Here is a 24,331-nt window from a genome sequence, read left to right on the forward strand (position 1 = left end):
TTTTTACCCCATCTTGACTTTATAGTTGGATTATTTTGTACTCCAGCTTCTTCCACACAGGGATTTCCTCCCACAAGGACAGCAGGAAGTCCCCTCAGTAATGGGGATCATCTAGTTGGAGTTGTGCTCAAGGTGTGTACCACCAGCGCACCGCCACCACAAAGGTGTGGATACCATCAGGGTGCTAGACGGCCCTGGGACGAAGACTGGATGGCAGCGTCGTTTTGGAACTCACATCATTGGAACTTACATCATTATTCTGAGTCTGTCTTGCCAGAACCCATCTGGGAATCATGGACATTTGGAGCATCAGCACTTTACTGTATTATTGTATTGTTTTATCTTGTTTTTAACTGTTTTAAGCATGGCCTTGAGCAATGCTCCCTCTAAACTGTGGAGTCTTGTGAGCAAAAATCCTACTTTTTGAGCTGCCGGCATTAAAGTTGTGAGCGAGCCATTTGGCTGCTGCATAAATGAGTTTGCTCTGGAGCCCTCCTTCCTGAGCTAAGATAAAAATGTGTGAGCCAGAGGCTAAAAAACTGTGAGCTAGCTCACACTAACTCAGCTTAGAGGGAACACTGGCCTTGAGCCCTAATTGTTAGCCGCCCTGAGCCTGAAGGGAGGGCGGGATATAAATTGAATAATAAATAAATAAACAAACAAACAAATAAATAAAATAAAGGTGGACACAGCCTTTCTGGCTGCCATTTCCCCCCCTTTACTCCAGAGAAAAGAAAAGCCTCACTTTCTAAGGTTTAAGCTGCCAGATGGCTGTGAGTTGACTACTGACTACTCCCTCGTAGCCCCCATGAGGGGGGAACGGAACTCAGCTCTGCCTTCAAAATGGTGGAGCTACTCGTTTTTTAAAGCCCCCCCCATCTCCTTACTGAACTGCACAACCTCACTACAACAGGGGTGCAGGCCGTGAGGGCGTCTGCATAACACTCAGGGGTGACGGGGAGCAGAGAGGGTGGGAGTGGGAACGTAGCAAGCGGTACAGGAACGGGGTGTGTGGATGTTGTTCCTGCGGAGCTCTTGCTGCCGCCGCCGCCATAACAGTGTGGCTTTCCTCACAGGTCTGGAAGCCATGCCCCACAGTCTAAATTCTTTGGCCCAGCTTGTCCTACTGGAGGGTATGTGGGAAATGTATACCCTGGTCTTCCTAAATCACGATTGTCAATGTTGTTGACTCTGATGCTCCGAGGCGAAGAAGGGAGTCTGACTTGATGCCATCGATGTTCCCACACCCTCTGAGATCTGGCTGGGATTGGCCTGGGGACTGTTTCAAAATCAGGGGCCTGAACAGACAGAAGCCCTCCTGAATGAAAACCTGTAAGTAAACATTCCATGCTGTGGACACACCTCTGCCTTCTGCTCCGACAGAACACAGCGGAAATCAGAACAAGCTTCCGCCCGAGTGCGCCGTCTCGAAAGATTTGTTCACATCCTGCACGCCATATGGTTTTAGGAGCCGCTATAATAATAACTGCTCATTAATTATTAAGATTTGCTGTAAATAAATCTGGGGAAGCTGTCTCAGTCTAACAGTACACGGATCAAGCTGTCCCTGCGCAGATGTGAGCCATACAGGCTCTCTCCTGTTGACATCTCTTCCCACACGCTCCCCTCTGTTCTTTTTAAAGGGAATGTTATCGTTACATGTCTCTAAGCTGCAAGGCAAGCTCTCTTCTCTTCCAGCATGTGTGTGCATGCATGAGGACACATGCAAAGCCTGGCCTTGCCTTTAGGAGACCGCAAAAAGAAGTTTGCAACAGAGTGCACACTCGACAAGGAGCCACAGGTAATCCTGCTTCTCTAATGTTGATCTTTCACACATTTCAAAACACGCACTTTGAAAAGAAGCCTTAGACCTGTAGAACACATCATGAAAATTGAGCCGACGGATGTACAAAGAAAAAGAAGTTCAGACCGACAAATGAGACAGTGCTCAGCGACGCCATGCTGATGCAATGATTCTTGTTTCTTAATTTGCTTGTTTGGGTGCATGAAAGAGTACATCTCCTTTGGATTTACAATCTACATACATGCATTTATTCAAGGAAGTCTACATAGCACATAGGCTTTTAGACAAAGATTCACGGTATACTCGGTCAAAGTGGTTCCCATCTTTTTGGTATAGTGACCCGCTAGTCCAAAGTTCCTTGGTACAGTGTCTCACTTTAAAAACAAGCAACAGAGCATGCACAAATCAACAAAATGTCAAGAGCCTGGGACCCATTTTCACAGGCTGTGCATCCACTTTGAGGATGGGTCCCACTGACTGGGAAATGCTGCTCTATCTGAAACCTGACTGAAATATAAGTGAAGATACGGAAGATTATAAGGATGGTAGTGTAGGAAGGGAACCAATGGGTCACCCGGGGAGTTGCCAGCCAGTGGCTGCACCCAGCAGTAGATGAAGGGCAGGAAAATAGGGGGCAGTATTGTGGTAAAACTATAGAGTTTCTCATGAATCCTAGAGTGCTGGTGCGATGATGTCACTTGCGGGTTCACCCCAGAAGTGATGTTATGGCACTGCCAAACACCTATTTTTGCACCATCCCCCCCATGCTGCCCTACTGAATGGTGGTGGGGCTGGTGTGGAGTAGCCTGACAGCTCTAGTTGCCTGTGCTTTAGCTTTTGTTTATAGAAGAAGAAACTTAAAAATGACAAACATGAAAAAAACCACCCAGGGAAAAAACCTTGACCTCTTCATCTCTGGTCCACCAGCTAACTTTGCAACAGGTATTAGTATTGTGAATTTCATAGTTAACACTTCCCTTCCATCTGTAAGCATTCTGGTTTGCAAAAGAGGCAGTTCCTTGTGCAGGTAGAGGGCTGGTGGATGTAGTGGGGTGACTCCACCTTAACCTCACTATGAGGCTGTAGCTCAGTGAGTGATCGTCTTCTTGGCACCATGCAGAAGGTCCCAGGTTCAGCCCGCGGCCACTCCAGTCCAAAGGATCAGGTGACAGGAGATGTGGAAGGCCTTCTCCTAGAACCCTGGAGAGCTGCTGTCAGTGCTAGTAGACTCTGACAGACCAGTGGTCTGATTCAGTATAAGCAGGGGTCGATTCGGGGGGGATCGCAGTTCCCCCGGGTGAGGTGTGGGGGGCGGGGCACATGACAAAGCCCCGCCCCCTGCTTCTGGTCGGGGTAAAATGGCGATTTGACGCACCCTGTAAGTGCTCAGGGTGGACGGGTGTTCCTTACAGCAGTTTGGACTGTATTTTGGTCCAAAGCGGCTTCCCCCAGGTAGAGGGAATGACTGGCAGGCATCAAGACCCAGGAGAGAGTTGAAATTGGTGTGATCAAGTCTCGGAAGAGGCTTGTATTACACTTTGATCCCCTCTCCCGAAGCGGGCGAGCACATTCAGGGGGTGTGGCCTTATGACACACTTCCGGTGATGTCAGGGGGTGTGGCATATGCTAATGAGTTATGCTAATGAGTTCCCCTAGCTCTTTTTCTACGAAATGACCCCTGAGTATAAGGCAGCTTCATTTGTCTATGGCCCTTCCTTTAAAAACATTGTCTGGCCACTGGGATCTAAGCTCTGATCACATCCAGGCTAGATTACTGTATGGCCCTTCCTTTAAAAACCATTGTGATCTAAGCTCTGGTCACATCCAGGCTAGATTACTGTAACGGGATTTACGTGGGGCTGCCTTTGAAAACTGTTCAGAAACTTCACTTGGGCCACAATGTGACAGCCAGGCTATTAACAGATGCTGTACAGAGGGATCACATCACCCCTTTGTCGAAATACCTAGAATGGTTGCCCATCGGATTCTGGACACAATTCAAAGTGTTGGTTCTTACCTATAAGACCATAAATGTACTTCAAGGAGTGCTTCCTCCCACATTGTCCAGCCCATCGATCCTGTTTTCAAGCCCTGCTCTCTGTGCTCCTGCCTGCACAGGTAAGGCAAGTTGTGACTAGACACAGGGGCTTTGCCCTTGACTTAGGACTGCCAGCCAATGGCTGGCACCAGGTGGGATACAGTAGGGATGTCATTGGTGCAATGCTGTGATGTCACTTCTGTGGAAAACCTGGAAGTGATGCTACTCTAGGGATCACCAGAAACTCTGTGTTTTTACCATAGAGCTTCCAGCAATTCCTAGAACAGCACAGAGTTTTTCCATAGAGTTTGTGGTGATTGTTAGAGCGGCATGGCATCATTTCTAGGTTTCCCCTAATAGTGACATCATGCCGTGGTGCCAATGGTGATTATCCCCCCCCCCCGACTGACAGAATGATGGTGGGAAACAGGGATTGCTGGAGGGCAGGAGACCTGGCTACCATACCTTGATTGGCATGATTTTGTTGACTCAGATTGTTTTGCAGATATGCTCTTACTGGTATTTATTTTTACTCTTCTTGCCGTGTTTGATTTTATTGTTGTGAGCTGTGTCAAGTAGGTCTGGAGAGGTGGCATAGAACTTTCCTAAATAAATAAATAACTGGTGAAGAAGAAGAAGAAGAAGAAGAAGAAGAAGAAGAAGAAGAAGAAGAAGAAGAAGAAGAAGAAGAAGAGAGATTGGATTTATACCCCGCTCCTCACTACCCAAAGGTGTCTCAGAGCGGCTTACAAACTCCTTCCCCTTCCCCCACAACAGACACCCTGTGAGGTAGGTGGATTAAGGTCTCCAAAGCAGCAGGGAGGCACCACAGCTGTTATAGTAACAAAGGCCTACCATCTACGTAGGGTTGAGAGGCGGACATATGATGAAGAGAAACAGGGAAGAGAGACATATCAGTGAGGGGTCTCCCTGATAATTTCACCCAAGAGGGAGAAGAGGGGTAGGCTGCTTGCCAAAGGCCCTGTTTAGGCTGTCTTTCTATGCTTGCTGTTTGCATTTTAAAATCCTTGCACCAATCACAAAAACACAGAATTATCAGTTTGGGAACAAAGCCACCTAGTTTAACTGCATGAGAACAGTATTGCAATATATTACCTCAGCAGTCCTTGGACATCTCTGTAAAGAAGGCCTGTTATTCCCATATTACAGACTGGGAGCTGAGAGAGTCTGCCTCTAGATCAAGATGGGTAGCCGTGTTAGTCCGCCTGTAGAAGCAGAAAAGAGCAAGAGTCCAGTAGCACCTTAAAGACTAACAAAATTTGTGGCAGGCTAGGAGCTTTCGTGAGTCACTGCTCACTGCTTCAGATACAGCAGGTAAGTGAGCAGTGACTCACGAAAGCTCCTAGCCTGCCACAAATTTTGTTAGTCTTTAAGGTGCTACTGGACTCTTGCTCTTTTCTGCTTCTACAGGTGGACTAACACGGCTACCCATCTTGATCTAGAGGCAGACTCTCTCAGCTCCCAGTTTACAATATGGGAATAACAGGCCTTCTTTACAGTGATGTCCAAGGACTGCTGAGGTAATATATTGCAATACTGTTCTCATGCAGTTAAACTAGGTGGCTTTGTTCCCAAACTGATAATTCTGTGTTTTTGTGATTGGTGCAAGGATTTTAAAATGCAAACAGCAAGCATAGAAAGACAGCCTAAACAGGGCCTTTGGCAAGCAGCCTACCCCTCTTCTCCCTCTTGGGTGAAATTATCAGGGAGACCCCTCACTGATATGTCTCTCTTCCCTGTTTCTCTTCATCATATGTCCGCCTCTCAACCCTACGTAGATGGTAGGCCTTTGTTACTATAACAGCTGTGGTGCCTCCCTGCTGCTTTGGAGACCTTAATCCACCTACCTCACAGGGTGTCTGTTGTGGGGGAAGGGGAAGGAGTTTGTAAGCCGCTCTGAGACACCTTTGGGTAGTGAGGAGCGGGGTATAAATCCAATCTCTCTTCTTCTTCTTCTTCTTCTTCTTCTTCTTCTTCTTCTTCTTCTTCTTCTTCTTCTTCTTCTTCTTCACCAGTTATTTATTTATTTAGGAAAGTTCTATGCCACCTCTCCAGACCTACTTGACACAGCTCACAACAATAAAATCAAACACGGCAAGAAGAGTAAAAATAAATACCAGTAAGAGCATATCCACGAAACAATCTGAGTCAACAAAATCATGCCAATCAAGGTATGGTAGCCAGGTCTCCTGCCCTCCAGCAATCCCTGTTTCCCACCATCATTCTGTCAGTCGGGGGGGGGGGATAATCACCATTGGCACCACGGCATGATGTCACTATTAGGGGAAACCTAGAAATGATGCCATGCCACTCTAACAATCACCACAAACTCTATGGGGAAACTCTGTGCTGTTCTAGGAATTGCTGGAAGCTCTATGGTAAAAACACAGAGTTTCTGGTGATCCCTAGAGTAGCATCACTGGGGCGAAAAGACCCCTGTATATAAATATTTAACAATACAATTAAGAGCACACAGACAAAGAAACACACACGCATACGCAACCAGGGAGGAGGGCAAATAAGAGTTCACTGAGCATACGCAAAACAAAACAAAGAAGTCTTCACTTGTTGGTGGAAGACAATGACAGAGACAGGGGACTCTCCCTGGGACGGGCGTTCCAAATTTTCAGCAGCATGATTAAGAAGGCCCTTTCTTGGGTTATCACCTGTCGAGCAGTGGGGGCACCGGAAGCAAGATCTCCAAACATGACCGGGGGGATGGGGTATGTCCATAAGGCAGAAGGTGGTTCTTAAAATATGCTGGCCTCAAACTATGCAGAGCTCTAAAGGTCAAAAGATCAGCACCTTGAGTTGGGCCCAGAAGAGGAGCCAGTGTAGATGGAACAAGACTGGAGAGATGCGGTCTCTGTGACACTCCAGTCAATACCCTGGTGGCAGCATTCTACATCAACTGTAGCTTCTGAGCACTCCTCAAGGGCAGGCCCACACACAGTGCATTGCAGTAATCTAATCTGGATGTTATCAGGGCTTGCACCACAGTGGCAAGATCTTTCCCGATCAAACAATCCTGGCCACTGCTGCCACCTGCTTATCCAGCAGAAGGTCTGGATTCCAGCCGCACCCCCAAGCTACGAACCCGCTCCTTTAGGGAGAGTGCAAGCCCATCCAGAACATTCCTGAGTCAAACCTTCCCCCCCACCAGTGGCATCTCTGTTTTGTCACAATTAAATTGCTAGCTCCCATTCACTCTGAAATTGCCTCCAGGTACCCGTTCATGGTTTCCACAGCCTCCCTAGAATCTGCTGACTGACATCTGTATATTGGTGACACAACCCAGCCCGAATCTCTGGATGACTTCTCCTAGCGGCTTTACAGAGATGTTGAAAAGTAAGGGTGGCGGGGACACAAGATATACAATCAAACTACTGTGTGACATAAATAGAAAGCAAGGGAGCTCCAGATGGCTTAACCAACAGATCCAAGCCACACATTACAAGCAAAAGAAGCCCTGGCTTGGGGGAAACTTCCTTCCCTATCCCAAATAGGATGGTCACAGACCCCAAGGGACACCAATCCACTCAGCCTGTCTAAGGAAAAGTGACTTACAGGAAAGGTGTGTGAGTGTGGGGTGATTAAATTCAATAGAATGGAGCACACATGGTTGATCGGATCAGCTTCACTTAAAACAAAATATTGCAAAACTGTTTCAGTAATACCTTGGGGTTTAAAAAAAAAAAAATGATAAAATCATAATTTTTAATCACTCCCAGTCCTACAATCTGGTCCATTTTTGTTTCTGCACTACCCTTCATGTAAACATCCCAGGGTGTTTCATACTCATTAGAAGTTAATTAGCTTGGAGGCACACGCGGCTCCTGGAAGGATAGTTCTTTAAAATGTTAAAGAGAACAAACAACTTTTTAGCATTGGCTTTAGAAACGGCCCTGGCCGGAGTTTTCTTGTCTCCAGTTGGCAGCACGTTCCAACGCATGGGAGAGCAGAGAGCAAATTGAGGCAAAACAACCAGTTGGCATGAGATTGAGAGGATAAGGGACTCCGGTTTTTGATGAACTCAAAAGACTGGCCAGGGACTTTCAAGAACGGTAAATCCATTCCACAAGAACTTAGTAAAAATAAGTTGAACGGTTACTGAAAAAAAGAAAAGAAAAAGGAAATTAGAGCTCACCGTCAAGGAAATACATGGACTTGTTAAAGTATTAGAGGTTGCCAACCTCAAGGTGTTGATGGGAGATCTCCCGGAATTACAACTAATCTCCAGATGACATAGATCAGTTCCCCCTGGAGGTAATGTTAGGTAGGTATCGTTTTATTGTATATGGCCATAAGCCTTCAAAATATCAAAACACTCTCAGAAAGTTTATACATTAACATATGATAGAATATTTCAACCTCTTTTAAAATGCATAAAACACCTGCTAAACTTATTTCGACCTCTGGTCTTTAAAGCTGATGAGACCTTTTAAATTCACTCACTTGGTTGCAATGGACTATTTGATTTCTTTGCTCTGATTTTTCTAGCTGCCAAGGCAAAGAGAGCCAATCTTGAAGAAATGAAGGGGTTCCCATTTGAGAGCAAACAGGCCATCTTTTCATAATCAGACAGGGGGTATAGGGTTGTCAATATCTTTGCAAAGAAACTGGCCCTGGGTTCTACATATAAGGGACAGGCCAGAATGTAGTGGGGAAGGTCTTCCACTGACTGCCCACATATACAGATATGTTGGTCTGCTGGAGTTATTTTATAGCGACCAGCTAGCTAGAGCCAGTTTGGTGTAGTGGTTAAGTGCGTGGACTCTAATCTGGGAGAACCGGGTTTGATTCCCCACTCCTCCACTTGCACCTGCTGGATGACCTTGGGCAAGCCATAGTTCTGGCGCAGCTGTTCTTGCAAAAGAGCAGTTTCTGTCAGAGCTCTCTCTGCCCCACCTACCTCACAGGGTGTCTATTGTGGGGAGGGGAAGGAAAAGGAGTTTGAAAGCTGCTCTGAGACTCTCTTGGGTAGTGAAGGGCGGGGTATAAATCCAATCTCTTCTCTTCTTCTTCTTCTTCCGAAGGCATCGCTCGAAAATGCACTGAAGGAAGGGATCTCCTGAGATTATATGAGTTTATGTTGTTCAAATAAGAGGCTCTTGAGTGGTCCTTTTTGATTATTTTAAACCACAGAGCGAACCTCGATTGGGCAATTAATGTGGCATCTTTTAGCGCATCCTCTCTAAACATCCATTCACTTAGGTTAATACTGTTCCCTGTATGTTGAAGCAGGTAATCTGGAATAGTATATCTGGTGATGATATAATTAAGAAATGCAGGGCAGGCATTGTCTTTGTCATTCAGTAGACAGTAACTAAGTTTACTGAATGCATCTGGACTTTTTAGTTGGATTTCCCCCCAAGATTTTAGAATCATCAAATGAACTCGCACCCTCACTGATGGAAGTCCCAGTTTGGCTCATAACAGGGCAGCTGGTGTACATTTGGAAGTGCCAGGATGCATCTCATAAATAGGTTTTGAATTATTTCTAACCCAAGGAGTAAATGAGCTTTCCATCCCCATATCTCGATGCCATACAATAATTGAGAAATTATTTTACTAACAAAGAGTTTTAGCGCTGGGTCTATGAGAAAACCCCATGGAGGTAATGGCAGCTTTGGAGAGTGGCATCATACCCCACTGAATTCCCCCCCTTCCCCAAACTCTGCCCTCCCAAGGCTCCAACTCCAAAATTCCAGGAAATTCCCAACCTGGAGATTGCGACCCTAGGAACACAGAAACACATAGCCCAGACCAGGAGGTGCCCTTGACCCTTTGCTTCAGATGTTCACATGACTCTCATCTGGTAAACTGCTTTAGTGCAGTAGTTAAAGCATATTCTCTGGTGAGTGGTATCTGGGTTTCCCTGACCCAACCCATGTTCCTTGCAGGGAATGTTGTTTTAGAGATCAGAGGGAGCCCTTTTCCACTTGGAACTGAAAGAGGGTGGTGGGGAGATGGGCTCCTATCTCCCCCCAAGCCATTTTGAGGAGCTGAATCGGCCCCCAGCAGGGATTTATTTGTATATTTGCATCTCCCCCCCCCAAAAAAAATCTCCATTTCCCTCCACCAAACAACTTTGTTTTTTCCCCATGGCTTCAAAATTTTGAGATCTGTTTTATCCCTAACACAAGCCATAACTTATGCATAGCTGGTGGCATAATTTGGCTGAGAAAGCAAAAGGAGACATTTCAGATCATTCATGAAGTAACCACCGACTCTGGAGGAAGACTCTAGGCTGGAGGAAGGTTTCAAATGGCTCGGTGGGGTGGTAGGATCCATGTTGATAGCTCAACCTGTGTCTCAACCTTGGACTGTATCCAAAGGTTCCATTCTGCTATGGTGCACAAAGCCTTCCTACAGTGGAAGAAGTGTATTCCACTGAGAAGTCTCCACTGTTGGTGGGATGGAAACTTTGGATACAACCTAATGGATCCAAACTAGAACTAGTAGCCAATTAAATATATGGTAGCTCATGTGCTATATCATTTTTAGATATTTACTCTATCGTTCATCCAAAGAAGACAGGGCAGTATATATGTCCCTCCCTCCCCACTCCATTTATTCTAACAACAGAAAGTCACAGCTTAGCCAGAAAGGCAGTGATGGGACCAAGACCTCTCACTGAGTTTCATGAGCAAGTGGGGATTCCATTCTTAGTCCAGCGCGCAAACGCTACACTGTTTCTCTGTACATTTAAATAAGTTAGTGTTACACACAAACAATTCCTTTAATGGCATTTCACAGAAGTAAAAAAACATAATATCTGAGAAATAAAAGTTCAAATTCTGAATAAAATACAATTGCCGTTGAAAGTTACCCTATTATCGAGCACTTACACAGTTTTCCTATGTATAGAAGCAGCAGCCAGTAGAGACGTTGCCACAATTTCAAAGATGTTTTCCTCAGAACTATTTAACAGAAATAGTCGTTTGTTCGGCCTGGAAAAATCTGACACATAGGGTTGCCAAACCCCCTGGTTTGCCAGGGGTCCCCTGTTCTTTTGGGGGGGGTTCTACCCACCCCCAACACCCACAGCCACCCCCCTCTCTCCCTTTAAGTGTGTGGAACCCGTGTTTCCTCCCAAGCCCGATCTCCGCTTGAGATCAGGCTTGCAGGGAAATGCCAGCTTCGTGCACTTAAAAGGGAAACGCGGCTGCTCTTAAAGGGGAAACGCCGGCTCCTGCGCTTAAAAGGGAAACACCAGCTCTTTTAAGTGGAAGATGGACTTGGCAACCCTACTGACACACTATCCAAAACTGGTGATAAAATACGGTGCCTAATACCAGAACAATAGCAATTTAAATAAGTTATCTGTTGCTTAAAAGAAAATAACCAACTTATGTAAAATGCACAATCTGGTGGCTTAGAGCACGCTCCGCCATGCCAGAGAGAATGAAGCAACGGGTTGGCTTGCCGGCCTTCAGGTGAGGGCCTGGAGATCTCCTGGCATTACGACTGATCTCCGGACAACAAAGTTCAGTCCCCCTGGAGAAAATGGCTATTTCGGAAGGGAGCCTTGATGGCGTTATCCCATGCTCAGATCTCTCCCTCCCTCCCTCCCTCCCTCCCTCCCTCCCTTAAAACCTGCCTTCTCTTGGCTCCACCCCCCCAAATCTCCACAAATTTCCCAACTCAGAGCTGGCAACCGTAGCAACTTGCTGTTTTCAAGGCAATGCTACATCAATATGTTAGAAAGGCAAATTTCCCTCCCATGGAAGCCGCACGGCGTCATAAACAAGGTATTGCTCTTCTTGACTGACACATTAAATTGCCAACTGTTATTCATACAGGAAACAAATAATCAAATTTTGGACTGCCGTGTTAGAGAATCAGAGAAAAAGAACTTTAATTCATTTCTCGGTGCTTATTTCAAACGGTATAAATAAAAAGGAAATGTATTCAAGTTTGCAGTGCCAGTCTTCAGGGGGAAATGGACATTCAGCAGGAGTGGTAAGGATATTAAAATCAATAGATTATAAGGGAGAAAGTCTCTAGTAAACATTTCCTACTGAAATCCTGTCTTTGGGCTTCTTGGGCTCAAATAGTAGAAAGGTTAGATTTGCATATGGGGGGGGGGTAAGAAATAGTATGCTAAAGAGGCACCCATGACACTGCAATTGCTTGTGCCAAGCCTTCCCCCATCTCGACTTTATTTTGTATTAAATCGATGACTATTGGGGGCAAATACTGAGCCTGGAGAATGCGCAATACTCCTTTTTTTTTTTGCAAGAAGGGAGTTACAGCCACTGAAAGCCGCACAACAATTTCTTAACATAAATAGGAAAGAGAAACTAGGGGATGGAATTGTGTGACTCTAATTCCAGAAATGGCAGCGATTTCTCCTAGCATAAGACTTCTGCTCATTCAGCTTGTGTCAGCGGAACACTTCCCATGCTGGAGGAAAACACAACTGTTAAGAGAACAGATGCCTAACAGAAACCTTTTGGGGAAAAATTCAGAAACCAGGGCACATCATGAGAACCGTGCATTGAGATTTCTAGCACCTCTGGCTCTTTGAATGTGAATTCCACTTCTTTGAGCGATCCTCCTTCAAATGTCAGTTTCGTTAGGTTTTTCATCCACCGATCAAAGATGGCACTGACCCATCACACTGCGGGCCCCATTTGCAGAGTCATCTTCAGTTCTTCCCACTGGGTTTCACTTCAGGATGGAACGATAATATGCCCATCGTCAAAAGCAGTGGCATCCCTGTGCTGAGTTCTCCTTTCCTCCTCCCACCCTTGCAAAGTCATCCCTTAAGGGGGCGAAGCAAAGTGCTGCCGTGGAAAAAGTTCTTTCTCTGGTCACCACCTGCCTCACCTCTGCAAGCAGGGCTGGAGAGGGCAGGGCTTGGGAACAAGATCTTATCTTGGTGGGCTGGACGGGATGGCAGAAGTTGGCCCTTCAAGGAGCCCAGTGCCAAGCTGTTAGGATCTTAAAGGTCAGAACCAGCTCTTTGAATTGTGTGCCCAGAAACAGATGGTCACCCAATGTAGCTCGTCCATCATAGGGGTGACATGATCCCAAAAAAGATGGTGCTGCCTTAAATAAGGGCAGAGGTCATTTCGGGGGGGATCGCGGGGGATCGCAGTTCCCCCGGGTGAGGTGCAGGGGGCGGGGCACATGACGAAGCCCCGCCCCCTGCTTCTGGCCGCCCTGCTTCCGGCCCTCATTCAGCCAGGAGGAGGCAGGAGAAGAGGGAGGGTAAGTTGCTTCCTCCCTGCCTCTCCCCACCCCTGCCTGCCTGGGGCCAGGGAGGGCCTTCGCGGGGCTTCCTTGCACTCCCGCCGGCCTTGCAGGTCCACCCCCGGGCCCCTCATGGGGCTCGGCAGTGGAGCTGCAAGGCCGGCGGCGGCCGGGACCGCTGGGGGCGGGGTGTGTGGCATGACACACTTCTGGTGATGTCAGGGGGTGTGGCCTTATGACACACTTCCGGTGATATCAGGGTGTGTGGCATATGCTAATGCGTATAGCTAATGAGCCCCCTAGCTCTTTTTCTACGAAACGACCCCTGAATAAGGGGAAATCACAGTCTTTGGGGAGATGCTCAAACTGCATTAGAGCCGTGAGCACAGAGTGGAAAGGAGAGATCTGTTTCCTTCAGAACTCAGCCTTTCTGCATTCATACAGTCTTCCTCACAAAACCCCAAACTTCCAAAGAGCAAAAAGAACTCATGGACCAGGCTGGACATATTCACCGGGATTCTGAAGAAGGAGGTCACACTGGGGCTTATTACCTGGAGGCGCTTTAATGACTATTTCCCCCAGTGTTGTAACTTCTACTGTATCCATGGCAATATGTGGCTGTAGCTTTCTATTTTGGAAGCTGAAAAGAAACTTGCTTTCTGATGTCACTTTACATAGCAGTGCATTTTCCTTTCAGCTGATCACAGACGTATAAATCCCTGTTCTGAGAATTCCCTTGAATCACAGTCGCAAGAGGAAAAAAGTTTATGGCATCAGCAGTGACTTGCAGCACATTCCCGTGGAAGGTTCTGATGCGCTTTGGTAAAAGTCCTATCACATTAACAAAAACACACCTTCCCTTGTATCCCAGACAACTAATGCTCCATCCACACAACCAGGAGTCCCTGTTATCATCACTGTGAATGCAGAAGTTACCCTGACAATGCAGCATCCAATAAGAATGTAGTGGCCTCTGCTTGGCATGCAGGTGGTCCCAGGTTCAATCCCTGGTGTCTCCAGCTTTTAAAAAATTGGATAGTAGGTGATGTGAAAGACCTCCCCCGAGACCCCACTACCAGTCTGAGTAGACAATATTGACCATGATGGACCAAGGGTCTGATTCAGTATAAGGCAGCTTTGTGTGTGTGTGTTCAAGTACAAAGAGCAAGTGAGCCATTTTCCAGAAAGACTTACATCCAGGGGTCATTTCTTGCCGAAGCACGGTGGAGCGGTGCTCCGGCAGTAAGGAGACCGGGGTGCCCCCCCCACGCCATTCCTGGCCCACCTGCACAGGCGGATGGGCCAGGGAAGGCCTGCAGAGCCCCCCCGGTGCTTGGGGGGGATTTAAATGTCTTTCTTTCCCTTCCCCAGATGGAGAAAGGAGAGAAAGGCATTCTAAACATGCCTGGGTTCCCTGCCCAGTCTTTTCTAGGTGCCCCGCAGTCGCCTAGATCAGGCAGGGAATGCAGGCATGTCTGCCTCCCTGCCCTCACCTCCCCTTCTCCTGCCAGCCCGCCACAGCAGGCTGGCTGGAGAAGGGAAGGGGAGGCGGGCAGACATGCCCCCCTTTCCCTGAGCCTCTCTGCTTTTGCGGAGAAACTCAGGGAAGGGGGGATTTAAATGCCTTTCTTTCCCTTCCTCACATGGAAAAGATCAGGCAGGGAACCCAGGCATGCTTGCATGCCTGCCCTGTTAAGACAGAATTATTCCGCCAAGCGTTTGACGACTTGGACTGAGCATGCAGCACTTTATAGTCGCCATTCTGAATAAGTTTTATTGAATGTAAAGTATGTTTTTAATGTTTGTATTGATTGTTTTAGATGAGTTGTTTTACTGTATGTTGTTGTACGCCGCCCTGAGCCGCTTCGGCGGGAGGGCGGGATAAAAATCAAATAAATAAATAAATAATAATAAATTTGCAAGGGGATGTGGCATATGCAAATGAGCTATGCAAATGAGCTCCTGCACCTCTTTTTTTATGAAATGACCCCTGCTTACATCTCATGCCTTCTCCATAGGGAGCTATTCAAACAACCCAGTCATGACTTCCCACAGGAGAGATGTATGGCCTCCTTCTTCAGAATCCAGGTGAAGAGGCCCAGCTGGCCCGCATGTCCTTTTTTGGCTCTTTGCACTGAGGATGTGAAACCATCCTAAAGTGCAGCACCCATTAATTTCCCTTCATCTGTCCTCCAAAATGTCAATCATCTTTCTCCTGAGATCTTCAAAGGAGGGTATCAGAAATGGAAAAGCTTTGTAAGCCTTCAGAGTGAATTATCTGAAATGCATCCACATTACCCGAATAGCAATAAAGGATAACAAAAATGCATTGAAATGTATTTCTTTACGCATTCAAGTGCCGCCAGATTACTTTAACCAAAGTGATTGTTTTAAGCCTCTGTTCCAACGGAAGGCACTGTGTTGCATTTTACCAGAACACTAAAGACTAGTTTTGCTGAAATCCTCATGAAGATTGTGCAGAATAATCTAATGGAAGGGGTATCTATCCTTCAGCGCCAGATCTAGTCCTTAGTGATTTCCAAGACCAAAACCAGCTTGGAAAGCAATATTTCCAGGTGCCTCGTTCTCCTCCCCTCTGATTTTATTAGGCAGATCCTTATCCGTTTTAGAGCACAGGGACTAATAGAAATCTATAGAGTGTAGAAATCATAGCTAGAAGCAATTGTCACCTTGGCAGAGGGAGGAGATAAATGGACTGTACTTCAATAACAAAAGAAAGCCAGTCCTTCAGACTTTACAGTCTAAATGCAGCACATACTAAAGACAAAGTCCTGAAGAGATTCCATATGAAACAGAAATTTGGAATCATTTCAAATGCGCCTACTTGAAAATGTGGCTTCTAAAGAGTAAATTGTTGAAGGAGGCCCATGTTTCAGTTGACTGAGGCCCAATTTTAAAAGGATGAGGGACATGTTAAATAAATTTCACTGTGCATGGTCTGGATGCAAACCATGATGACATACTAACAGGGTATAGTAGAATTGCAAGTCCCCTGGCAGAGAGTTTACCACAGAGTTTCCAGTGATTCCTAGAAAAGTATGGCTTCACTTTTGGGTATTTCAAAAAAAAAAACAATATCGCATCATCACCAATGGCTGCCCCTATGCCCCCACCCCCTGGGCTCTGTTAGGGTTCCCAGGTCTGGTGATTAATAAAATCACCAAAATATTTATAATACTAAGCTCAGTTATCTCCTAATGTAGGTAAAGCCATAAAGGCCTCTTTGTGCAAAAGTGGACATAGGCAACTGATGTGCATCTTTGAGCAACTTCATGTAGAAAACTTCCTCAACACTGTAAGATTTACAGCTATGTGAGCAGACTGCATTCAAAAGCATTGGGAGGTGATATGAAAAATTCTCTTTGTGACATTTGATCTATGTTGGCTCTTTCTCACATGCAAATCCATATGTGTATCCCTTCATGACTGAGCATCATGCGTAAGCCACTTCATCACGGGAACAGGGGGGGAAAGCACCTGCAAATCACATTCTAGGAACAAGCATGTGGTGGTGGGGGGAGTGATTTCCCATGTTCACATTCCATTTGCCATAATCAGAGGTAAAAACATGGTAAACAGGAGCAAATACTTGTGAAGCCCCCTCTGTCTTTTAAGATAGTGTCTAGTATTTCAATAAAGATTTTCCCGGTAGCAACTGCTCACATGCAAATAGTCTTTGATAAATAGCTCAGCTGCATTATTTAGTACATTAATTTTATTTATTTTATTGAATACATTTTATCCATCCACCAAGATGCTCAGGGCAGCACACTCATTCTCTTCTTCTCCGTTTATCCTCACAACTATCCCATGAGGGAGGGTTAGACTAAGAGTGAGCAATGGCCCAAAGTCACCCAAGCAAGCTTTGCGGTAGACTGGAGATTTCAACCTGGGTTTCCTAAATTCTACTCTAGCACTTAAACTGCCACATCACATGGGCAAAATGGGTGGGCCGTAACAGACATGATACTGTGAATTCCATGAATGAGCTCGTAATTGGTGTGGCTTTTAAAAAGCACGCATGCCTGACCAGGATTCTGATCACTGCCGTGTAGGGGGAGGAGCATTTAAGCCTTCCCAGCATGCCATTTTCCCGACCCCTTGGAGCTGCTCTGTGCTCTGCTGGGGATAAATAGACAATCCTCGATCATGGGAGCAAACAGCAAGCTCTGTGCTATTTCAGATCTGGAAAACAGCACGGATGGACAAGGAAAGAACCCTTTCCTACTTCAAGCTGCAGTCCCAATCTGAATCATGGTGCCACAAGCCTGCTTTTTAGAAGAAACAAATGTTTTGGGGATCTCCATCTGATGCATGCACATGACGTTTTCCAGCTCTCCATTCTTATCACACACGCTCCCCCAGAAACCCTCTGGAACAACATTCAATGCTACATAAAATGTTGATTGTTGGGCATTCCTTGGGACCACGGAAGGGGCCACAATGAACACATACATCAGCCTGATACTGGATCAGACCACTGGTCTGCCTGGTCCTGTATCGTTTCCTCTGAATGGCAGGTATTCCCTGCAGTCTTAGGCAAGATAATATCTGACTGGGGCCCCCAGTTTGTGGTGGGGTTTTGGAAGGAACTGTTAAAACTTTTGGGGATTGAGCGGGGACTCAGTAGCGCCTACCATCCCGAGATGGATGGGTAAACAGAACGGACCAATCAAGTGTTAGAGCAGTTCCTAAGATGTTTCATAAACTACCAGCAGAATGATTGGGTTGACCTGCTTCCTTTTGCCGAATATAGCTACAACAATTCACTGAAGAGCTCTACTGGCATTTCCCCCTTCAAGGTGATGCCCAGGTATGAAGGGTGGTCCAGGGGAAGTCCCCTCTGAGCCCACAGGAAGTTGATCCAGGAGGCGCCCAAACGTGGTGGTCCAAAGTGACTCATGGGTGGTCGATCCTCCAGGAAACCCTGGCCAAAGCCAAAGAAGATTACAAGCGGCAAGCTGACAAAGGGAGGGGCCTGGAATGGGATTTGAAGGCTGGAGATTTGGTGTATATTTCCACAAAAAACCTCAAAGGCCTATGGCCCAGGAAGAAGCTGGGATGGAAGTATCTGGGGCCATTCAAAGTAGTGCATCTAATTAATAAAGTGACTGTTGAGGCTGAACTGCCTAAGAATTTGCGTCACATCCATCCTGTTTTCCATTTTAGTCTACTGAAGGATCCAGGACCATCGACTTGGAGACTATGTCCTGCAGCTCCCCCTCCCCTGGTCATGGGTGGGGAACCACACCAAGAGGTGGAAGACATTCTCGATTCTAAAATGAAACGGGGCCACTTATACTATCTCATCAAGTGGAAGGACTTTGATCCCAGCCATAATGAATGGGTGCACGAGAACCATGTTAATGCCTCCAGATTAGTGTGCACTTTTCATAAATGGCACCCCCTCAAGCCGGGGTGTGTGTGAGGGCTTTGGGGGGGCAGAATGTCAAAATCAATACCTCGTTTGCCATGTTGTTTGGGGAAATTCCAGAGGAGAATGGCTTTATTGCAGGGCAATGCATCTCATGTAACTCTTCTGAAGATACCTCCCTTTCCCAGGGATGATGGCCAGATGGCCTGATGTCTGAAACCTGCTATGTGGGGAGGGTGGGATGTAACTACAATAAAATAAATAAATAAAACAAAATTATAGCTCATCTCCAGACCAGAGAGATCAGTTCCCCTGGAGAAGATAGACGTTTTGGAGTGTGGACTCTGTGGCATTGTACCCCACTGAGGTCCCTGTCCTCCCCCAGCTCCATCCCCAAATTTCCAGGGTTTTCCAACCCAGATCTGGTTAACTCTACCCCCCATCCCCCAACCGTGACCCAGGGGGACCTGGCAACCCTATGAGAGGTTAGAGATCAGAGTAAACACTGTTTTCTGTAATACCCTTTGACTAGTAAGTAAAGTGCCCTGAGATTGATTGCCCAGGCTAGATCTTGTTAAGTCTTGGAAGCTAAGCAAAGTCAGCCTTGGTTAGTACTTGGATGGCAGACCATCAAGGAAGCCCAGGGTTGCCATGCGGAGGCAGGCAATGGCAAACCACCTCTGCCAGATTTTGCTGTGAAACCCCTACAGGGTCATCAGAAGTCGGCTGCAACTTGATGGCACTTTCCACCACCAGTCAATGGCAGAATGCTTACATTAAGATGGGATCCACTTCTTGCTGGGAGAAGCAGTGTGGTCTAATGGTTATAGCATTAGCCTAGCTGTGCAATCCTCTGCGGGGTTTAGATTTCGACTGGAATAACTCTGCACAGGACAACTCTGGAGGTCTGATAAACACCCGGATTCAAATCCCCAGTCAGGCCTAAAGTCCTCATCGTGTTGTGCCATCTACTCTCTTCCAGCTCAGTCTCGGTTGTTCCAGAGGAGTGGTTTCATTATTCTGTTGCAGTAAAAAAGAATTAACATTATTCTTGTGGCACTTTAAAGACTAAGCAGGCTTACTTTAGCATTCAAATCCACGAACGCTTCAGCCAGCATAAAAAAATATGTTAATCTTTAAGGTGTCACAAAAATCCTGGTTTTTTTTGCCACATCACAGGGTTGTTGTGAGGGTATTGTGGAAGACAAGAAAACCTTACAAACCACCATGAGCTCCTCAGAGGAGGATTGGATAAAAACATGTCAGATAAGGAACCAAGGCAGTGGAAAGAAGAAGAAGGAAACATCCCAGCTTTCCTAAACAGTATATTTCGTTTTATGACTTGCAAGCTGGTTTTGTGTGTGTGTGTAAAGTGCTGTCAAGTCATGGCTGACTTATGGCCACCCCAGCAAGGGGCTTTCGAGGCAAGTGAGAAGCAGAGGTGGTTTGGCATCGCCTTCCTCTGCAGAGTCTTCCTTGGTAGTCTCCTATCCCAGTGCTGGCCCTGCTTACGTTCAGAGACCGGCCTATACCATGCTGCCTTCCCTCCCAAGCCATTTCGTAGCTAGGTTTAATTAGAAACCTTAAATCCACATGAATGTGTTCATGTGGGGACCTTAATAGATGAGACTTTCCATTTGAGGCTGATTCATCACCGTTTGCATTTGCCTGTAAAAAGACACAAACAACAAGCCCCGTCTCAATGAATCGAGAGAAAACAAGCTTTCCAACGGAATAGGAATCGGTAGTCATTCCCTCAAGGAAGCCCCCCCCCGCCCCTTTCGCCAGTTCTCTAACTCAGTTTTTGCATGTTATTGCTTAGGTAATGAAGAATGTCCCTGCCAATTCTGCAGAATCATTCTTGAAGACGACCCTGCGGCAGACTGCTGGAAAGGGCTGAATGAATCAGGCTGGCGCCCCGGCCTTCTCCATATTACTGATCCTTAACCCAAACGCTTGTCCCTACAGGGACACAGGCAAGGTTGGCTGCAAGTGCTGAATAATTCAACAACAACAACAACAACAACGGAGTGTTTTTTCAATTTGCAGTGTTGCCCCAGTGTTAGGACAAGCCTCAGGTGCCAAGCTGTTGTACTACCACAAATATTAAATTAGCACGACTTGGGCTTTCTTTTATTAGATAAAAGCTCTATAAAGTCACAGGCACTTGGGAATGGCTAAGTCTTGGAAAAGCCGTTTATGCGCTATAAAAAATAAAATTAGATTTTCATTTCATATTACAAGCCCGATCTCAGTAATAAAAATCAATGCTTCGTTTTGTCCAAGAAATGACTCCATCCTTTGGCTCTCCCTTTTCGCCCCGCGAATCCAAATGAACAGCATAAGCAGCACCTTTATGTTTCATGCAATTCTGTTGACTGGTCAAGGCCCAGTTTCACAGAGTGACAGCTCTCAGAAACCAATCAGAGCACAGGAAGCTGCATGACTGCCACAATGGAACCCGAATGCCTGGCTCTCTGATAAGGATCCCAGCACTGCCTAGGGTTGCCAAGTCGTACTTACGAAAAAGTGGGGGGAGTCCCGAACCTCCCCGGGAGTCTTCTGGTGCGCGCGCTTTGCGCGCATGCTACGATGGCATCACCCGGACGTGATGTCATCGCATCGGGCATGTTGGGGGCGGGGCCACAATAATTTGAGGGGAAACCATAGAGTATTCCCTCAAATGATAGTGCGTCCCCCCCACAACGTGCCCGGTGCGATGACGTCACCTTTGGGTGACATATTCACGCTGGGCATGTCTCACACTTTGGGGGGTGGGGTTCTCCCCAGCGGCCCGATCCAGACAGGCTGGAAACGGGCCTCTCGGGCGGGGGTTTCCCCGCCCCCCGGTGGGACCTGGCAACTCTAGCACTGCCTCAGCAAATGCTGGGAGATTTTGGGGATTGTGCTGGGAAGGGCAGCATTTGGGGAGGATGTGATGTCACTTTCAGGTGACACCGTATGCTGCCTCTAATTCCTAGATCATCACTATGTGGAGGCCATTTTTTTCTTCTGCTTGGAAGCAGGAAATTGGGCTGGAGGCTGATAATTCCCTGACCTGAGTGGGTAAATAGGAGGCCTGGCCTCTGATGTTCCCATTAAGATACTGCAACAATGAACAACATTCTGTTCCATTTTCATCATCAATATATCTAATTCTCAATGTGGCCAAATCTGTGGATACTTAAATCCAGAGACTGGAGCCATGAAGAGACAAGACAGATTTTTCTAGTCCCTTGCTAGGCAACCACATCAGTACACCAACCTTCAAGACTCAGTTTCTGTCAGTAAAAGGCAGGGGGAGCAGGCAAGGCATTTCCTGGTTTGGCATTTAAGAGAGGCCTCATCAGGGCTGTGACAGACTGCACTTTTTAAGAGGTTTAGAAGTGCTGTACCAGCACTTTGACTGTGAAGGGTTAATTCTTCACAAAAGCAGAGAGCCTTGAGTGACAGGCTACTCCAGGCAATCTGATTGGTTGGCATCAGCTGAGCAGAAAAAGTCTTGAGAGAGCTGGGTGTTGAGGAGAGTCAGCCAGATTCCTGCATTAACTGAGAAGAGACATGCACTGAGACCATCTGAAAATAGCTCTGACAGAAAAAGGGTTTAGTGTTGACAGAGTCAGATTTCTACCTTGACTGAACACCATCTGAATTCATCATTAGCTGAGAGCAGTTTGAACACAGACAGGAGAACTGGGGGAAAGTTTGGCAAGGAAGTCTGGGTAGTAAAGAAGACTCCCATTCAGGACAAAATGAAAGGGGATAGATCTTCTAGAGAGAGAAGAAGATTTCCTACCCAGTCAAACAGGGACAGTTATCTCTGAGGAGTACAGAAATCCCTGGTCTAGTGTGATTAGAAACTGCCTATAGAATCATAGAATGTTAGAGTTGTAAGGGACCTTGCAGGTCATCTGGTCTGCAGGAGCATAGCCGAAAGATAGCCCTACACAGGGCTATTTTTGGGCAGGAATGCACAGGAACGGCGTTCCGGCTGGCTTCAGAGTTGGCCATGCCCACTACAGCCAAAACCTCTGTGTGCGTGGCTACAGAGGGAAGGCCTGGAGAGTGACTCCTCCCGGCAACTCCAACTCCTTCCCTGGCCTGTCTAAGGGCCATCTTGCCCGGGCTCCCCGCAGCCAGGGGGTGCTCAAGCAAGCCAAGTGAAGGCAGTTTAAACTGCCTTCCCTTCAAGGGGGGGCTTGCCCGGGAACCCCACAGCTGCGGGGCACCCAGGCAAGCCAAGGGAAGGCACGGGGGTGTGGCCTAATATGCTAATGAGCTGCACTGTCAGGGGTTTTTCCTAATATAGTAATGAGTTTCTGCTGTTGGGTGTGGCCTATTATGCTAATGAGCTCCTGCTGGGCTTTTTCTACAAAAAAAGCCCAGGCCCTACAACATACCCGAAAGATGGTCGTCCAGCCTCCGCTTCAAAATGTCCAGCGAAGGAGCATCCACCACCTCCTGAGACCATAAAAGTCAGTTAACAACTCAGGAAGAGTACTGGTGTTCCAGGAGAAGGGGGGTTGGGTAGAGCGTACCTGCCATCTAGGCACCAAAAGAGTTAGTGAGTATACAAATAAAGTTTATCAGAGTGTTTGGGAAAACACTGGAACAAAAGCCTCTCAGTATAAAGATCTAAATAACTGAATAATTTAAGAACCTCTCATTAGCCTGATATATAAGAACAAAAATCTGTGCTTGTACTAATTTGACCTCAGCGATTTCAACCCCTGATTTCACCTGACCTTTCCCCTCAATATTAAATAAAACTTTTTGTTATTTTTGAATTTTAAAGCATCTCAAGTGACTTTTTCAAGGGTTTAAGTTAAAGGGTGATCCTATCCCTTCCGTCAGGTTCGTGGGCTGAGTAAATAGCCAAAATATATCTCACTGACAGGGTGGGACAGACAAGGTTTCTTCAGGGGAGAAGGAAATACGTTACCAGGGCTGCTTAGTCAGTAAAGGGACAAAGAGATTGAGGGAAAATCTAGCCTCTGAGGAGGGAACTGGACAGGGTGCATGATAGGGGCGAAGCCTGGCAGCAACCAGCAGGCTACTCGCTACCAGTTGAGTTGCATGACTCACCCAGGCCTGGCTCCTTGCTACTATTCAACAGCCAACACCAGTGTGGTTCCAGTGTGGTGCAGTGGTTAGAGTTTCAGATTCAGATCTGGGAAACTCAGATTCAAATTCCCACTTTGTCATGGTGCTCACTGGGTGACTTTGGGCCACTCACACTCAGCCTAATCTACTGCATGAAGTAAAATAAATAAATAAGTAATAAATATAACTGAAGATAGGATGGGAGTAGTTGGTTGGGTGGGAAGGAGAGAAGAAAGCAGGGAAACGTTTTGTGATTCAATATTGCAGCTAATCGGTATTTTACAGATTAGATTGCTCTAAACAAGGTCTACTCATTAAAAATAAACCCAGACTGCCTCAATGTCCGATTCATGCAAACCAGCTTATATTTGCTTATTCTGAAGGTTTCCTTTTGTTTCTGCTAGTGATGGGGGCATGGAGAAGATGAAATATGACCCTGTGACTGTTGGGAGTCCTCGTTATATGGTTTCTAACAGGTTCCCCATTTTATTTTCCCACCAATAAATATTAGAAACTTTAAACAAGGAGAACTGATGTTCTCAGATTTTTGTAAAATTCACATTTGGGCAGAGTGATAATGTGTATGCCCTGGCTGTAAGGCACGTTCAGGTCCTGGTCACATGAGTGGGAAAATCCGTCAAGGAAGGGAGGCATATTAGATGCAGAGCTAAAAGAAGCACGGGAGCGCGATCTTACACTCCCCCGCGGCTCCGTTCTCCCTCCATCGGCACCCAATCACACTGGGGAGGCAACAGCGTAGTCTCAGCGA

General features: G+C 46.6%; 1 protein-coding gene across 1 annotated transcript in view; it reads right to left on the reverse strand.

Annotated features, from left to right (window-relative positions):
* The window catches only part of ADARB2 (adenosine deaminase, RNA-specific, B2 (inactive)), a 177,905-nt gene that overhangs the window by 60,403 nt on the left and 93,171 nt on the right, over nucleotides 1-24,331 (reverse strand). The window lies entirely within an intron of this gene.

The sequence above is a fragment of the Gekko japonicus genome, unplaced genomic scaffold, assembly GCF_001447785.1.
Source record: "Gekko japonicus isolate JY-2015 unplaced genomic scaffold, Gekko_japonicus_V1.1 scaffold1228, whole genome shotgun sequence".
NCBI classification, from domain to species: Eukaryota; Metazoa; Chordata; class Lepidosauria; order Squamata; family Gekkonidae; genus Gekko; species Gekko japonicus.